The sequence below is a fragment of the Carassius auratus genome, unplaced genomic scaffold (genome assembly GCF_003368295.1).
Source record: "Carassius auratus strain Wakin unplaced genomic scaffold, ASM336829v1 scaf_tig00217743, whole genome shotgun sequence".
Lineage (NCBI taxonomy): Eukaryota > Metazoa > Chordata > Actinopteri > Cypriniformes > Cyprinidae > Carassius > Carassius auratus.
Window position 1 is genome coordinate 1 of NW_020529222.1, and position 12,186 is coordinate 12,186.

The following is a 12,186-nucleotide window of genomic DNA, read 5'->3' on the forward strand; positions in this document are numbered from 1 at the left end:
CTTTAAGCTTTTTGGAATTTTTTCACTTAGTATATAATAAATTTGGCAAAAAATAGAGTCAATGCCCGATCTCTGAATATAAGCAGGTTTGCGCCAGGTTAGTACATGGATGGAGACTGCCTGGGAATACCAGGTGCTTTAAATTTTTGGATATTTTCACAAATTATATAATAATCTTGCAAAAAAAAAAAAAAAAAAAGAGTCAATGCCCCCGATCTCTGAATCTTAGCAGATTTAGGTCTGGTTAGTACTTGGATGAGAGACCGCCAAGAATACCAGGTGCTTTAAAGCTTTTGGAATTTTTTCACTTAGTATATAATAAAATTTGGCAAAAAATAGAGTCAATGCCCGATCTCTGAATATAAGCAGGTTTGGCCAGGTTAGTACATGGATGGGAGACTGCCTGGAATACCAGGTGCTTTAAATTTTTGGATATTTTTCACGAATTATATAATATTCTTGCAAAAAAAAAAAAAAAAGAAGAAGTCAATGCCCGATCTCTGAATCTTAGCAGGTTAAGTCTGGTTAGTACTTGATGATAGACCGCCAAGGAATACCAGGTGCTTTAAGCTTTTGGAATTTTTTCACTTAGTATATAATAAATTTTGGCAAAAAATAGAGTCAATGCCCGATCTCTGAATATAAGCAGGTTTGGGCCAGGTTAGTACTTGGATGAGAGACCGCCTAGGAATACCAGGTGCTTTAAGCTTTTGGGGTTTCTTTCCTACTTTTATAATGTACTGGCGAGTAGATTGGCTGATCTTTAAATAGCCTTCTCTTTGCAGCAGTCTTCGCTTATGGCCATACCAGCCTGGCTATGCCCGATCTTGTCTGATCTTGGAAGCTAAGCAGGTTTGGGCCTGGTTAGTGCCTGGATGGGAGACCGCCTGGGAATGCCAGGTACTCTAAGCTATTTTGAAATTTTTCACTTAGTATATAATAATTTTGCCAAAAAATAGAGTCAATGCCCGATCTCTGAATATAAGCAGGTTTGCGCCAGGTTAGTACATGGATGGGAGACTGCCTGGGAATATCAGGTGCTTTAAATTTTTGGATATTTTTCACGAATTATATAATAATCTTGCAAAAAAAAAAAAAAAAAAAAAGAGTCAATGCCCGATCTCTGAATCTTAGCAGGTTTAGGTCTGGTTAGTACTTGGATGAGAGACCGCCAAGGAATACCAGGTGCTTTAAGCTTTTGGAATTTTTTCACTTAGTATATAATAAATTTGGCAAAAAATAGAGTCAATGCCCGATCTCTGAATATAAGCAGGTTTGGGCCAGGTTAGTACATGGATGGGAGACTGCCTGGGAATACCAGGTGCTTTAAATTTTTGGATATTTTTCACAAATTATATAATAATCTTGCAAAAAAAAAAAAAAAAGAAAAGAGTCAATGCCCGATCTCTGAATCTTAGCAGTTTAAGGTCTGGTTAGTACTTGAATGATAGACCGCCAAGGAATACCAGGTGCTTTAAGCTTTTGGAATTTTTTCACTTAGTATATAATAAATTTGGCAAAAAATAGAGTCAATGCCCGATCTCTGAATATAAGCAGGTTTGGGCCAGGTTAGTACTTGGATGAGAGACCGCCTAGGAATACCAGGTGCTTTAAGCTTTTGGGGTTTCTTTCCTACTTTTATAATGTACTGGCGAGTAGATTGGCTGATCTTTAAATAGCCTTCTCTTTGCAGCAGTCTTCGCTTATGGCCATACCAGCCTGGCTATGCCCGATCTTGTCTGATCTCGTAAGCTAAGCAGGTTTGGGCCTGGTTAGTGCCTGGATGGGAGACCGCCTGGGAATACCAGGTACTGTAAGCTTTTTTGAAATTTTCACTTAGTATATAATAATTTTGCCAAAAAATAGAGTCAATGCCCGATCTCTGAATATAAGCAGGTTTGCGCCAGGTTAGTACATGGATGGGAGACTGCCTGGGAATATCAGGTGCTTTAAATTTTTGGATATTTTTCACGAATTATATAATATTCTTGCAAAAAAAAAAAAAAAAAAAAAGAGTCAATGCCCGATCTCTGAATCTTAGCAGGTTTAGGTCTGGTTAGTACTTGGATGAGAGACCGCCAAGGAATACCAGGTGCTTTAAGCTTTTGGAATTTTTTCACTTAGTATATAATAAATTTGGCAAAAAATAGAGTCAATGCCCGATCTCTGAATATAAGCAGGTTTGGCCAGGTTAGTACATGGATGGGAGACTGCCTGGGAATACCAGGTGCTTTAAATTTTTGGATATTTTTCACAAATTATATAATAATCTTGCAAAAAAAAAAAAAAAAAAGAGTCAATGCCCGATCTCTGAATTTTAGCAGGTTTAGGTCTGGTTAGTACTTGGATGAGAGACCGCCAAGGAATACCAGGTGCTTTAAGCTTTTGGAATTTTTTCACTTAGTATATAATAAATTTGGCAAAAAATAGAGTCAATGCCCGATCTCTGAATATAAGCAGGTTTGGGCCAGGTTAGTACATGGATGGGAGACTGCCTGGGAATACCAGGTGCTTTAAATTTTTGGATATTTTTCACGAATTATATAATAATCTTGCAAAAAAAAAAAAAAAGAAGAAGTCAATGCCCGATCTCTGAATCTTAGCAGGTTAAGGTCTGGTTAGTACTTGAATGATAGACCGCCAAGGAATACCAGGTGCTTTAAGCTTTTGGAATTTTTTCACTTAGTATATAATAAATTTGGCAAAAAATAGAGTCAATGCCCGATCTCTGAATATAAGCAGGTTTGGGCCAGGTTAGTACTTGGATGAGAGACCGCCTAGGAATACCAGGTGCTTTAAGCTTTTGGGGTTTCTTTCCTACTTTTATAATGTACTGGCGAGTAGATTGGCTGATCTTTAAATAGCCTTCTCTTTGCAGCAGTCTTCGCTTATGGCCATACCAGCCTGGCTATGCCCGATCTTGTCTGATCTCGGAAGCTAAGCAGGTTTGGGCCTGGTTAGTGCCTGGATGGGAGACCGCCTGGGAATACCAGGTACTCTAAGCTTTTTTGAAATTTTTCACTTAGTATATAATAATTTTGCCAAAAATAGAGTCAATGCCCGATCTCTGAATATAAGCAGGTTTGCGCCAGGTTAGTACATGGATGGGAGACTGCCTGGGAATATCAGGTGCTTTAAATTTTTGGATATTTTTCACGAATTATATAATAATCTTGCAAAAAAAAAAAAAAAAAAAAAGAGTCAATGCCCGATCTCTGAATCTTAGCAGGTTTAGGTCTGGTTAGTACTTGGATGAGAGACCGCCAAGGAATACCAGGTGCTTTAAGCTTTTGGAATTTTTTCACTTAGTATATAATAAATTTGGCAAAAAATAGAGTCAATGCCCGATCTCTGAATATAAGCAGGTTTGGGCCAGGTTAGTACATGGATGGGAGACTGCCTGGGAATACCAGGTGCTTTAAATTTTTGGATATTTTTCACAAATTATATAATAATCTTGCAAAAAAAAAAAAAAAAAGAAGTCAATGCCCGATCTCTGAATCTTAGCAGGTTTAGGTCTGGTTAGTACTTGGATGATAGACCGCCAAGGAATACCAGGTGCTTTAAGCTTTTGGAATTTTTTCACTTAGTATATAATAAATTTGGCAAAAAATAGAGTCAATGCCCGATCTCTGAATATAAGCAGGTTTGGGCCAGGTTAGTACTTGGATGAGAGACCGCCTAGGAATACCAGGTGCTTTAAGCTTTTGGGGTTTCTTTCCTACTTTTATAATGTACTGGCGAGTAGATTGGCTGATCTTTAAATAGCCTTCTCTTTGCAGCAGTCTTCGCTTATGGCCATACCAGCCTGGCTATGCCCGATCTTGTCTGATCTCGTAAGCTAAGCAGGTTTGGGCCTGGTTAGTGCCTGGATGGGAGACCGCCTGGGAATACCAGGTACTGTAAGCTTTTTTGAAATTTTTCACTTAGTATATAATAATTTTGCCAAAAAATAGAGTCAATGCCCGATCTCTGAATATAAGCAGGTTTGCGCCAGGTTAGTACATGGATGGGAGACTGCCTGGGAATATCAGGTGCTTTACATTTTTGGATATTTTTCACGAATTATATAATATTCTTGCAAAAAAAAAAAAAAAAAAAAAGAGTCAATGCCCGATCTCTGAATCTTAGCAGGTTTAGGTCTGGTTAGTACTTGGATGAGAGACCGCCAAGGAATACCAGGTGCTTTAAGCTTTTGGAATTTTTTCACTTAGTATATAATAAATTTGGCAAAAAATAGAGTCAATGCCCGATCTCTGAATATAAGCAGGTTTGGGCCAGGTTAGTACATGGATGGGAGACTGCCTGGGAATACCAGGTGCTTTAAATTTTTGGATATTTTTCACGAATTATATAATAATCTTGCAAAAAAAAAAAAAAAAAAGAGTCAATGCCCGATCTCTGAATCTTAGCAGGTTTAGGTCTGGTTAGTACTTGGATGAGAGACCGCCAAGGAATACCAGGTGCTTTAAGCTTTTGGAATTTTTTCACTTAGTATATAATAAATTTGGCAAAAAATAGAGTCAATGCCCGATCTCTGAATATAAGCAGGTTTGGGCCAGGTTAGTACATGGATGGGAGACTGCCTGGGAATACCAGGTGCTTTAAATTTTTGGATATTTTTCAAATTATATAATAATCTTGCAAAAAAAAAAAAAAAAAAGAAGAAGTCAATGCCCGATCTCTGAATCTTAGCAGGTTTGGGCCAGGTTAGTACTTGGATGAGAGACCGCCTAGGAATACCAGGTGCTTTAAGCTTTTGGGTTTCTTTCCTACTTTTATAATGTACTGGCGAGTAGATTGGCTGATCTTTAAATAGCCTTCTCTTTGCAGCAGTCTTCGCTTATGGCCATACCAGCCTGGCTATGCCCGATCTTGTCTGATCTTGGAAGCTAAGCAGGTTTGGGCCTGGTTAGTGCCTGGATGGGAGACCGCCTGGGAATGCCAGGTACTCTAAGCTATTTTGAAATTTTTCACTTAGTATATAATAATTTTGCCAAAAAATAGAGTCAATGCCCGATCTCTGAATATAAGCAGGTTTGCGCCAGGTTAGTACATGGATGGGAGACTGCCTGGGAATATCAGGTGCTTTAAATTTTTGGATATTTTTCACGAATTATATAATAATCTTGCAAAAAAAAAAAAAAAAAAAAAGAGTCAATGCCCGATCTCTGAATCTTAGCAGGTTTAGGTCTGGTTAGTACTTGGATGAGAGACCGCCAAGGAATACCAGGTGCTTTAAGCTTTTGGAATTTTTTCACTTAGTATATAATAAATTTGGCAAAAAATAGAGTCAATGCCCGATCTCTGAATATAAGCAGGTTTGGGCCAGGTTAGTACATGGATGGGAGACTGCCTGGGAATACCAGGTGCTTTAAATTTTTGGATATTTTTCACAAATTATATAATAATCTTGCAAAAAAAAAAAAAAAAGAAGAAGTCAATGCCCGATCTCTGAATCTTAGCAGTTTAAGGTCTGGTTAGTACTTGAATGATAGACCGCCAAGGAATACCAGGTGCTTTAAGCTTTTGGAATTTTTTCACTTAGTATATAATAAATTTGGCAAAAAATAGAGTCAATGCCCGATCTCTGAATATAAGCAGGTTTGGGCCAGGTTAGTACTTGGATGAGAGACCGCCTAGGAATACCAGGTGCTTTAAGCTTTTGGGGTTTCTTTCCTACTTTTATAATGTACTGGCGAGTAGATTGGCTGATCTTTAAATAGCCTTCTCTTTGCAGCAGTCTTCGCTTATGGCCATACCAGCCTGGCTATGCCCGATCTTGTCTGATCTCGTAAGCTAAGCAGGTTTGGGCCTGGTTAGTGCCTGGATGGGAGACCGCCTGGGAATACCAGGTACTGTAAGCTTTTTTGAAATTTTTCACTTAGTATATAATAATTTTGCCAAAAAATAGAGTCAATGCCCGATCTCTGAATATAAGCAGGTTTGCGCCAGGTTAGTACATGGATGGGAGACTGCCTGGGAATATCAGGTGCTTTAAATTTTTGGATATTTTTCACGAATTATATAATATTCTTGCAAAAAAAAAAAAAAAAAAAAGAGTCAATGCCCGATCTCTGAATCTTAGCAGGTTTAGGTCTGGTTAGTACTTGGATGAGAGACCGCCAAGGAATACCAGGTGCTTTAAGCTTTTGGAATTTTTTCACTTAGTATATAATAAATTTGGCAAAAAATAGAGTCAATGCCCGATCTCTGAATATAAGCAGGTTTGCGCCAGGTTAGTACATGGATGGGAGACTGCCTGGGAATACCAGGTGCTTTAAATTTTTGGATATTTTTCACAAATTATATAATAATCTTGCAAAAAAAAAAAAAAAAAAGAGTCAATGCCCGATCTCTGAATCTTAGCAGGTTTAGGTCTGGTTAGTACTTGGATGAGAGACCGCCAAGGAATACCAGGTGCTTTAAGCTTTTGGAATTTTTTCACTTAGTATATAATAAATTTGGCAAAAAATAGAGTCAATGCCCGATCTCTGAATATAAGCAGGTTTGGGCCAGGTTAGTACATGGATGGGAGACTGCCTGGGAATACCAGGTGCTTTAAATTTTTGGATATTTTTCACGAATTATATAATAATCTTGCAAAAAAAAAAAAAAAAGAAGAAGTCAATGCCCGATCTCTGAATCTTAGCAGGTTAAGGTCTGGTTAGTACTTGAATGATAGACCGCCAAGGAATACCAGGTGCTTTAAGCTTTTGGAATTTTTTCACTTAGTATATAATAAATTTGGCAAAAAATAGAGTCAATGCCCGATCTCTGAATATAAGCAGGTTTGGGCCAGGTTAGTACTTGGATGAGAGACCGCCTAGGAATACCAGGTGCTTTAAGCTTTTGGGGTTTCTTTCCTACTTTTATAATGTACTGGCGAGTAGATTGGCTGATCTTTAAATAGCCTTCTCTTTGCAGCAGTCTTCGCTTATGGCCATACCAGCCTGGCTATGCCCGATCTTGTCTGATCTCGGAAGCTAAGCAGGTTTGGGCCTGGTTAGTGCCTGGATGGGAGACCGCCTGGGAATGCCAGGTACTCTAAGCTTTTTGAAATTTTTCACTTAGTATATAATAATTTTGCCAAAAAATAGAGTCAATGCCCGATCTCTGAATATAAGCAGGTTTGCGCCAGGTTAGTACATGGATGGGAGACTGCCTGGGAATATCAGGTGCTTTAAATTTTTGGATATTTTTCACGAATTATATAATAATCTTGCAAAAAAAAAAAAAAAAAAAAAGAGTCAATGCCCGATCTCTGAATCTTAGCAGGTTTAGGTCTGGTTAGTACTTGGATGAGAGACCGCCAAGGAATACCAGGTGCTTTAAGCTTTTGGAATTTTTTCACTTAGTATATAATAAATTTGGCAAAAAATAGAGTCAATGCCCGATCTCTGAATATAAGCAGGTTTGGGCCAGGTTAGTACATGGATGGGAGACTGCCTGGGAATACCAGGTGCTTTAAATTTTTGGATATTTTTCACAAATTATATAATAATCTTGCAAAAAAAAAAAAAAAAGAAGAAGTCAATGCCCGATCTCTGAATCTTAGCAGTTTAAGGTCTGGTTAGTACTTGAATGATAGACCGCCAAGGAATACCAGGTGCTTTAAGCTTTTGGAATTTTTTCACTTAGTATATAATAAATTTGGCAAAAAATAGAGTCAATGCCCGATCTCTGAATATAAGCAGGTTTGGGCCAGGTTAGTACTTGGATGAGAGACCGCCTAGGAATACCAGGTGCTTTAAGCTTTTGGGGTTTCTTTCCTACTTTTATAATGTACTGGCGAGTAGATTGGCTGATCTTTAAATAGCCTTCTCTTTGCAGCAGTCTTCGCTTATGGCCATACCAGCCTGGCTATGCCCGATCTTGTCTGATCTCGTAAGCTAAGCAGGTTTGGGCCTGGTTAGTGCCTGGATGGGAGACCGCCTGGGAATACCAGGTACTGTAAGCTTTTTTGAAATTTTTCACTTAGTATATAATAATTTTGCCAAAAAATAGAGTCAATGCCCGATCTCTGAATATAAGCAGGTTTGCGCCAGGTTAGTACATGGATGGGAGACTGCCTGGGAATATCAGGTGCTTTAAATTTTTGGATATTTTTCACGAATTATATAATATTCTTGCAAAAAAAAAAAAAAAAAAGAGTCAATGCCCGATCTCTGAATCTTAGCAGGTTTAGGTCTGGTTAGTACTTGGATGAGAGACCGCCAAGGAATACCAGGTGCTTTAAGCTTTTGGAATTTTTTCACTTAGTATATAATAAATTTGGCAAAAAATAGAGTCAATGCCCGATCTCTGAATATAAGCAGGTTTGGGCCAGGTTAGTACATGGATGGGAGACTGCCTGGGAATACCAGGTGCTTTAAATTTTTGGATATTTTTCACAAATTATATAATAATCTTGCAAAAAAAAAAAAAAAGAAGAAGTCAATGCCCGATCTCTGAATCTTAGCAGGTTAAGGTCTGGTTAGTACTTGAATGATAGACCGCCAAGGAATACCAGGTGCTTTAAGCTTTTGGAATTTTTTCACTTAGTATATAATAAATTTGGCAAAAAATAGAGTCAATGCCCGATCTCTGAATATAAGCAGGTTTGGGCCAGGTTAGTACTTGGATGAGAGACCGCCTAGGAATACCAGGTGCTTTAAGCTTTTGGGGTTTCTTTCCTACTTTTATAATGTACTGGCGAGTAGATTGGCTGATCTTTAAATAGCCTTCTCTTTGCAGCAGTCTTCGCTTATGGCCATACCAGCCTGGCTATGCCCGATCTTGTCTGATCTCGTAAGCTAAGCAGGTTTGGGCCTGGTTAGTGCCTGGATGGGAGACCGCCTGGGAATACCAGGTACTGTAAGCTTTTTTGAAATTTTTCACTTAGTATATAATAATTTTGCCAAAAAATAGAGTCAATGCCCGATCTCTGAATATAAGCAGGTTTGCGCCAGGTTAGTACATGGATGGGAGACTGCCTGGGAATATCAGGTGCTTTAAATTTTTGGATATTTTTCACGAATTATATAATAATTCTTGCAAAAAAAAAAAAAAAAAAAAAGAGTCAATGCCCGATCTCTGAATCTTAGCAGGTTTAGGTCTGGTTAGTACTTGGATGAGAGACCGCCAAGGAATACCAGGTGCTTTAAGCTTTTGGAATTTTTTCACTTAGTATATAATAAATTTGGCAAAAAATAGAGTCAATGCCCGATCTCTGAATATAAGCAGGTTTGGGCCAGGTTAGTACATGGATGGGAGACTGCCTGGGAATACCAGGTGCTTTAAATTTTTGGATATTTTTCACGAATTATATAATAATCTTGCAAAAAAAAAAAAAAAAAGAAGAAGTCAATGCCCGATCTCTGAATCTTAGCAGGTTAAGGTCTGGTTAGTACTTGAATGATAGACCGCCAAGGAATACCAGGTGCTTTAAGCTTTTGGAATTTTTTCACTTAGTATATAATAAATTTGGCAAAAAATAGAGTCAATGCCCGATCTCTGAATATAAGCAGGTTTGGGCCAGGTTAGTACTTGGATGAGAGACCGCCTAGGAATACCAGGTGCTTTAAGCTTTTGGGGTTTCTTTCCTACTTTTATAATGTACTGGCGAGTAGATTGGCTGATCTTTAAATAGCCTTCTCTTTGCAGCAGTCTTCGCTTATGGCCATACCAGCCTGGCTATGCCCGATCTTGTCTGATCTTGGAAGCTAAGCAGGTTTGGGCTGGTTAGTGCCTGGATGGGAGACCGCCTGGGAATGCCAGGTACTCTAAGCTTTTTGAAATTTTTCACTTAGTATATAATAATTTTGCCAAAAAATAGAGTCAATGCCCGATCTCTGAATATAAGCAGGTTTGCGCCAGGTTAGTACATGGATGGGAGACTGCCTGGGAATATCAGGTGCTTTAAATTTTTGGATATTTTTCACGAATTATATAATAATCTTGCAAAAAAAAAAAAAAAAAAAGAGTCAATGCCCGATCTCTGAATCTTAGCAGGTTTAGGTCTGGTTAGTACTTGGATGAGAGACCGCCAAGGAATACCAGGTGCTTTAAGCTTTTGGAATTTTTTCACTTAGTATATAATAAATTTGGCAAAAAATAGAGTCAATGCCCGATCTCTGAATATAAGCAGGTTTGGGCCAGGTTAGTACATGGATGGGAGACTGCCTGGGAATACCAGGTGCTTTAAATTTTTGGATATTTTTAACAAATTATATAATAATCTTGCAAAAAAAAAAAAAAAAAAAAAGAAGTCAATGCCCGATCTCTGAATCTTAGCAGGTTTGGGCCAGGTTAGTACTTGGATGAGAGACCGCCTAGGAATACCAGGTGCTTTAAGCTTTTGGGGTTTCTTTCCTACTTTTATAATGTACTGGCGAGTAGATTGGCTGATCTTTAAATAGCCTTCTCTTTGCAGCAGTCTTCGCTTATGGCCATACCAGCCTGGCTATGCCCGATCTTGTCTGATCTCGTAAGCTAAGCAGGTTTGGGCCTGGTTAGTGCCTGGATGGGAGACCGCCTGGGAATACCAGGTACTCTAAGCTTTTTTGAAATTTTTCACTTAGTATATAATAATTTTGCCAAAAAATAGAGTCAATGCCCGATCTCTGAATATAAGCAGGTTTGCGCCAGGTTAGTACATGGATGGGAGACTGCCTGGGAATATCAGGTGCTTTAAATTTTTGGATATTTTTCACGAATTATATAATAATCTTGCAAAAAAAAAAAAAAAAAAAGAGTCAATGCCCGATCTCTGAATCTTAGCAGGTTTAGGTCTGGTTAGTACTTGGATGAGAGACCGCCAAGGAATACCAGGTGCTTTAAGCTTTTGGAATTTTTTCACTTAGTATATAATAAATTTGGCAAAAAATAGAGTCAATGCCCGATCTCTGAATATAAGCAGGTTTGGGCCAGGTTAGTACATGGATGGGAGACTGCCTGGGAATACCAGGTGCTTTAAATTTTTGGATATTTTTCACAAATTATATAATAATCTTGCAAAAAAAAAAAAAAAGAAGAAGTCAATGCCCGATCTCTGAATCTTAGCAGGTTAAGGTCTGGTTAGTACTTGAATGATAGACCGCCAAGGAATACCAGGTGCTTTAAGCTTTTGGAATTTTTTCACTTAGTATATAATAAATTTGGCAAAAAATAGAGTCAATGCCCGATCTCTGAATATAAGCAGGTTTGGGCCAGGTTAGTACTTGGATGAGAGACCGCCTAGGAATACCAGGTGCTTTAAGCTTTTGGGGTTTCTTTCCTACTTTTATAATGTACTGGCGAGTAGATTGGCTGATCTTTAAATAGCCTTCTCTTTGCAGCAGTCTTCGCTTATGGCCATACCAGCCTGGCTATGCCCGATCTTGTCTGATCTCGTAAGCTAAGCAGGTTTGGGCCTGGTTAGTGCCTGGATGGGAGACCGCCTGGGAATACCAGGTACTGTAAGCTTTTTTGAAATTTTTCACTTAGTATATAATAATTTTGCCAAAAAATAGAGTCAATGCCCGATCTCTGAATATAAGCAGGTTTGCGCCAGGTTAGTACATGGATGGGAGACTGCCTGGGAATATCAGGTGCTTTAAATTTTTGGATATTTTTCACGAATTATATAATATTCTTGCAAAAAAAAAAAAAAAAAAAAAGAGTCAATGCCCGATCTCTGAATCTTAGCAGGTTTAGGTCTGGTTAGTACTTGGATGAGAGACCGCCAAGGAATACCAGGTGCTTTAAGCTTTTGGAATTTTTTCACTTAGTATATAATAAATTTGGCAAAAAATAGAGTCAATGCCCGATCTCTGAATATAAGCAGGTTTGGCCAGGTTAGTACATGGATGGGAGACTGCCTGGGAATACCAGGTGCTTTAAATTTTTGGATATTTTTCACAAATTATATAATAATCTTGCAAAAAAAAAAAAAAAAAGAGTCAATGCCCGATCTCTGAATCTTAGCAGGTTTAGGTCTGGTTAGTACTTGGATGAGAGACCGCCAAGGAATACCAGGTGCTTTAAGCTTTTGGAATTTTTTCACTTAGTATATAATAAATTTGGCAAAAAATAGAGTCAATGCCCGATCTCTGAATATAAGCAGGTTTGGGCCAGGTTAGTACATGGATGGGAGACTGCCTGGGAATACCAGGTGCTTTAAATTTTTGGATATTTTTCACGAATTATATAATAATCTTGCAAAAA

General features: G+C 38.3%; 12 pseudogenes; all 12 read left to right on the plus strand.

The window, feature by feature from the left end:
• The first annotated feature begins 793 nt into the window (after nucleotides 1-793).
• LOC113102641 (uncharacterized) lies at nucleotides 794-912 on the plus strand (annotated as a pseudogene).
• Nucleotides 913-1,701: 789 nt separating this feature from the next.
• Nucleotides 1,702-1,820, plus strand: LOC113102601 (uncharacterized; annotated as a pseudogene).
• Nucleotides 1,821-2,886: 1,066 nt separating this feature from the next.
• Nucleotides 2,887-3,005, plus strand: LOC113102619 (uncharacterized; annotated as a pseudogene).
• A 785-nt stretch (nucleotides 3,006-3,790) lies between these two features.
• On the plus strand, nucleotides 3,791-3,909 carry LOC113102602 (uncharacterized; annotated as a pseudogene).
• Nucleotides 3,910-4,841: 932 nt separating this feature from the next.
• On the plus strand, nucleotides 4,842-4,960 carry LOC113102643 (uncharacterized; annotated as a pseudogene).
• A 788-nt stretch (nucleotides 4,961-5,748) lies between these two features.
• Nucleotides 5,749-5,867, plus strand: LOC113102603 (uncharacterized; annotated as a pseudogene).
• A 1,068-nt stretch (nucleotides 5,868-6,935) lies between these two features.
• LOC113102611 (uncharacterized) lies at nucleotides 6,936-7,054 on the plus strand (annotated as a pseudogene).
• Nucleotides 7,055-7,841: 787 nt separating this feature from the next.
• Nucleotides 7,842-7,960, plus strand: LOC113102604 (uncharacterized; annotated as a pseudogene).
• A 784-nt stretch (nucleotides 7,961-8,744) lies between these two features.
• On the plus strand, nucleotides 8,745-8,863 carry LOC113102605 (uncharacterized; annotated as a pseudogene).
• A 790-nt stretch (nucleotides 8,864-9,653) lies between these two features.
• LOC113102595 (uncharacterized) lies at nucleotides 9,654-9,771 on the plus strand (annotated as a pseudogene).
• A 651-nt stretch (nucleotides 9,772-10,422) lies between these two features.
• On the plus strand, nucleotides 10,423-10,541 carry LOC113102638 (uncharacterized; annotated as a pseudogene).
• Nucleotides 10,542-11,326: 785 nt separating this feature from the next.
• On the plus strand, nucleotides 11,327-11,445 carry LOC113102606 (uncharacterized; annotated as a pseudogene).
• The last annotated feature ends 741 nt before the right edge of the window (nucleotides 11,446-12,186 follow it).